This window comes from Capra hircus, chromosome 4 (genome assembly GCF_001704415.2).
Source record: "Capra hircus breed San Clemente chromosome 4, ASM170441v1, whole genome shotgun sequence".
Classification (NCBI taxonomy): domain Eukaryota; kingdom Metazoa; phylum Chordata; class Mammalia; order Artiodactyla; family Bovidae; genus Capra; species Capra hircus.
In genome coordinates, this window is record NC_030811.1 from 38,900,539 (window position 1) to 38,906,784 (window position 6,246).

Below are 6,246 nucleotides of genomic sequence, written 5' to 3' on the forward strand. Positions count from 1 at the left end.
TTGAGGAAGTACCTTGGAACATTTCCAAGCATTCCATTCAACTGTTGTCTTTTTATTGACAAGGATATTTATATAGAATGTTTCTGGAGGGTTGCACAGGAAATTTCTGAATAAAGGAGATTTAAGTTCACATCCAACGGTATAACCAGGAAAGGAGGAACATGTCACCCTGGGACATGTTCCAGAGGAGATGAAGGACACTGAAAAGGGGCAGAGTCAGCCCACACGCTGAACTCAATGCAAGAAACATTTATGTGCCAAACTCTGCTGGTCTCTGGGGGGGAAAGACATTGAAATACACTATAAATGTCTTTTCTTTAACAGCTTTATTAAGATACAATTTATATACCAAACTATAAAATTTTAAGAGTGAATAATATCTTAATAAATAACTACTTCCCAAATAACTGGTACAATATTACAGTAACTACTACTATATTTTCTTGAAGAGATCTCTAGTCTTTCCCATTCTATTGTTTTCCTCTATTTCTTTGCACTGATCACTGAGGAAGGCTTTCTTATCTCTTCCTGGTATTCTTTGGAACTCTGCATTCGAATGAGTATATCTTTCCTTTTCTCCTTTGCTTTTCACTTCCCTTCTTTTCAGAGCTATTTGTAAGGCCTCCTCAGACAGCCATTTTGCTTTTTTGCATTTCTTTTTCTTGGGGATGGTCTTAATCCCTTGATGGTCTTGATGTACAATGTCTCCTGTACAATGTCATGAACATCCGTCCATAGTTTATTAGGCACTCTGTCTATCAGATCTAGTCCCTTAAATCTATTTCTCACTTCCACTGTATAATCATAAGGGATTTGATTTAGGTCATACCTGTATGGTCTAGTGGTTTTCCCTACTTTCTTCAGTTTAAGTCTGATTTTGATGATCTGAGCCATAGTCAGCTCCTGGTCTTGTTTTTGTTGACTGTATAGAGCTTCTCCATCTTTGGCTGCAAAGAATATAACCAATCTGATTTCAGTGTTGACCATCTGGTGATGTCCATGTGTAGAGTCTTCTCTTGTGTTGTTGGAAGAGGCTGTTTGCTATGACCAGTGCGTTCTTTTGGCAAAACTCTATTAGCCTTTGCCCTGCTTCATTCTGTACTCCAAAGCCAAATTGCCTGTTACTCCAGGTGTCTCTTGACTTCCTACTTGTGCATTCCAGTCCCCTATAATAAAAAGGACATCTTTCTTGGGTGTTAGTCATAAAAGGTCTTGTAGGTCTTCATAGAACCATTCAACTTCAGCTTCTAGTCAGGGCATAGACTTTGATTACCATGATATTGAATGGTTTGCCTTGGGAATGAACAGAGATCATTGGGTCATTTTTGAGATTGCATCCAAGTACTGCGTTTTGGACTCTTGTTGAATATGATGGATACTCCATTTCTTCTAAGGGATTCTTGCCCACAGTAGTAGATATAATGGTCATCTGAGTTAAATTCACCCATTCCAATCCATTTTTAGTTCACTGATTCCTAAAATGTCAACATTCACTCTTGCCATCTCTTGTTTGACCACTTCCAATTTGCCTTGATTCATGGACCTTACATTCCAGGTTCCTATGCAATATTGCTCTTTACAGCATGAGACCTTGCTTCTATCACCAGTCACATCCACAACTGGGTGTTGTTTTTGCTTTGATCCATCTTTTCATTCTTTCTGGAGTTATTTCTCCACTGATTTCCAGTAGCTTATTGGGCACCTACCGACCTGGGGAGTTCATCTTTCAGTGTCCTATCTTTTTGCCTTTTCATACCGTTCATGGGGTTCTCGAAGCAAGAATACTGAAGTGGTTTGCCATTCTCTTCTCCAGTGGACCACATTTTGTCAGAACTCTCCACCATGACCCCTCTGTCTTGGGTGGCCCTACACGGCATGGCTTAATTTCATTGAGTTAGACAAGGCTGTGGTCCATGTGATTAGATTGGTTAGTTTTCTGTGATTGTGGTTTCACTCTGTCTGCCCTCTGATGCCCTCTCTCAGTGCCTACCATCTTATTGGGGTTTCTCTTACCTTGGATGTGGAGTATCTCTTCACGGCTGCTCCAGAAAAGCGCAGCCGCTGCTCCTTACCTTGGACGTGGGGTATCTCCTCACAGCCACCACTACTGATCTTGGATGTGGGGTATCACCTCTCAGCCGCTCCAGTGCCGAGTGGGCAGCCGCCACTTGCTGCAGCCACTGCTCACCATAGAAATGGTATGGATCTAAAGGAAGCAGAAGATATTAAGAAAAGGTGGCAAGAATACACAAAGAACCGTACAAAAAGGATCTTCATGACTGAAATAATCACGATGGCGTGATCACTCACCTAGAGCCAGACATCCTGGAATGTGAAATCAAGTGGGCCTTAGGAAGCATCACTACGAACAAAGCTAGTGGAGGTGATGGAATTCCAGTGCAGCTATTTCAAATCCTAAAAGATGATGCTGTGAAAGTGCCACACTCACTATATCAGCAAATTTGGAAAACTCAGCAGTGGGCACAGGACTGGAAAAGGTCAATTTTCATTCCAATCCCAACGAAAGGCAATGCCAAAGAATGCTCTAACTACTGCACAGTTGCACAATTTGCACATCTCTCATGCTAGTAAAGCAATGCTCAAAATTCTCCAAGCCAGGCTTCGGCAATACACAAACCGTGGACTTTCAGATGTTCAGGCTGGTTTTAGAAAAGGCAGAGGAACCAGAGATCAAATTGCCAACATGGGATCATCAAAAAAGCAAGAGAGTTCCAGAAAAACATCTATTTCTGCTTTATTGACTAGGCAAAAACCTTTGACTGTGTGGACCACCACAAACTGTGGAAAATTCTGAAAGAGATGGGAATACCAGATCATCTGACCTGCCTCTTGAGAAATCTGTATGCAGGTCAGGAAGCAACAGTTAGGACCGGAAATGGAACAACAGACTGGTTCCAAATAGGAAAAGGAATACATCAAGGCTGTATATTTTCACCCTGCTTATTTAACTTATATGCAGAGTACATCATGAGAAAGGCTGGGTTGGGTGAAGCAGAAGCTGGAATCAAGATTGCCGGGAAGAATATCAATAACCTCAGATATGCAGATGATACCGTCCTTATGGCAGAAAGTGAAGAAGAACTAAAGAACCTCTTGATGAAAATGAAAGAGGAGAGTGAAAAAGTTGGCTTAAAGCTCAACATTCAGAAAATGAAGATCATGGCATCCGATCCCATCACTTCATGGCAAATAGATGGGGAAACAGCGTCAGACTTTATTTTGGGGGGGCTCCAAAATCGCTGCAGATGGTGAGTGCAGCCATGAAATTAAAAGATGCTTACTCCTTGGAAGGAAAGTTATGAGCAACCTAGACAGCATATTAAAAAGCAGAGACATTACTTTGCCAACAAAGATCCCTCTAGTCTAGGCTATGGTTTTTCCAGTAGTCATGTATGGATGTGAGAGTTGGACTATAAAGAAAGCTGAGTGCTGTAGAATTGATGCTTTTGAACTGTGGTGTTGGAAAAGACTCTTCAGAGTCCCTTGGACTACAAGGAGATCCAGCCAGTCCATCCTAAAGAAGATCAATCCTGAGTGTTTTTGGAAGGACTGATGTTGAAGCTGAAACTCCAATACTTTGGCTACCTGATGCGAAGAGCTGACTCATTTGAAAAGACCCTGATGCTGGGAAAGACTGAAGGCAGGAGGAGAAGGGGATGACAGAGGATGAGATGTTTGGATGGCATCACTGACTATGGACATGAGTTTGGGTAAACTCCAGGAGTTGGTGATGGACAGGGAGGCCTGGCATGCTGCATTCCATGGGGTTGCAAAGAGTTGGACGATACTGAGCAACTTTACTGAACTGAACTACTGTATTACAGATGATACACATCCTTGTGTATCGCAGAAAAGATAATGTTATTTAAAACTCAGAGTGACTGTAGCTGCTTCTTTTGTCTACGGTGGGGTTGTAGAATCCATATCAGTGGGAAAATTACTCATTGTATTGCTTCCTTCCTTTTGCAAATTCTAGTAGATAGAATAGGAAGAAAAGAGAGACTAAAACTTTTTAAAATGCCAATTTTTCTGTAACCCCCCCAAAATAAGACCCAACATAGATAGATGTCTCTTAATTTAGCAGTGCCTGTGCTGAGTTTTGATATGCAAAAGTACACTGGAGTCCCTAGGTAGCTGGAAAACTAAACTGATTGGAAAACAAGCTCTGAGAATTTTGATGAAGTGCTTCCTCCTGAAGAGATTAGCTTGAAGAATGAAACAAGAGACCAGTGACTATGGAAGGCAACCAGTAAAATATTCCAGTAGAATTGTTGAGAATGTTTAAAACAAGAATGTCTAATAATCCACGTTAAGATGTTTTACTGGAGTAATGTAAACTCTATTCCCTTACCCTAAACCTTCAGTAAAGTTTGGAACACGCACACACACATACACACAACTATATGTGTCTTATGTGAGTGGATTTTATTTTAATATTGAAGAAAAGAAGTCATGTTTCATGGCTGCATAAGAAAACACTTTACCAAAGGACATGAAAAGAGATGAGATGAGACAGCAAGCATTCACTAGAATCAAAACAGTGGACCTGGAGAATGTCAGCCTGAGGAAATTCAAAGAGATACTGGGAGAATATTGGATTTCCCACCAACTGTGAGTCAACGGTTAACTCAGTTTTTGGAGTGTTCCGGGACAGAATTTGTAAATTAAGATGACTTTGGCTGCTGATCGGAGGCCATCGGAGGAACCACCGGATAACCACCACTCATCTAGAGCAAGACATCCTGGAATGTGAAGTCAAGTGGGCCTTAGAAAGCATCACTACGAACAAAGCTAGTGGAGGTGATGGAATTCCAGCTGAGCTACTTCAAATCCTGAAAGATGATGCTGTGAAAGTGCTGCACTCAATACGCCAGCAAATTTGGAAAACCCAGCAGTGGGCACAGGACTGGAAAAGGTCAGTTTTCATTCCAATCCCAAAGAAAGGCAATGCCAAAGAATGCTCAAACTACCGAACAGTTGCACTCATCTCACACGCTAGTAAAATAATGCTCAAAATTCTCCAAGCCAGGCTTCAGCAATATGTGAACCGTGAACTTCCAGATGTTCAAGCTGGTTTTAGAAAAGGCAGAGGAACCAGAGATCAAATTGCCAACATCTGCTGGATCATGGAAAAAGCAAGAGAGTTCCAGAAAAACATCTATTTCTGCTTTATTGACCATGCCAAAGCCTTTGACTGTGTGGATCACAATAAACTGTGGAAAATTCTTCAAGAGATGGGAATACCAGACCACTTGACCTTCCTCTTGAGAAATCTGTATGCAGGCCAGGAAGCAACAGTTAGAACTGGACATGGAACAACAGACTGGTTCCAAATAGGAAAAGGGGTACGTCAAGGCTGTATATTGTCACCCTGCTTATTTAACTTCTATGCAGAGTACATTGTGAGAAACGCTGGGCTGGAAGAAACACAAACTGGAATCAAGATTGCCGGGAGAAATATCAATCACCTCAGATATGCAGATGACACCACCCTTATGGCAGAAAGTGAAGAGGAACTCAAATGCCTCTTGATGAAAGTGAAAGAGGAGAGTGAAAAAGTTGGCTTAAAGCTCAACATTCAGAAAACGAAGATCATGGCATCCGGTCCCATCACTCCATGGGAAATAGATGGAGAAACAGTGGAAACAGTGTCAGACTTTATTTTTGGGAGCTCCAAAATCACTGCAGATGGTGATTGTAGCCATGAAATTAAAAGATGCTTACTCCTTGGAAGAAAAGTTATGACCAACCTAGACAGCATATTGAAAAGCAGAGACATTACTTTGCCAACTAAGGTCCATCTAGTCAAGGCTATGGTTTTTCCTGTGGTCATATATGGATGTGAGAGTTGGACTGTGAAGAAGGCTGAGTGCCGAAGAATTGATGCTTTTGACCTGTGATGTTGGAGAAGACTCTTGAGAGTCCCTTGGACTGCAAGGAGATCCAACCAATCCATTCTGAAGGAGATCAGCCCTGGGATTTCTTTGGAAGGAATCATGCTAAAGCTGAAATTCCAGTAGTTTGGCCACATCATGCGAAGAGTTGACTCACTGGAGCAGACTTTGATGCTGGGAGGGATCGGGGCAGGAGGAGAAGGGGTCGACCAAGGATGAGATGGCTGGATGGCATCACTGACTTGATGGACGTGAGTCTGAGTGAACTCCGGGAGTTGGTGATGGACAGGGAGGCCTGGCGTGCTACGATTCATGGGGTCGCAAAGAGTCC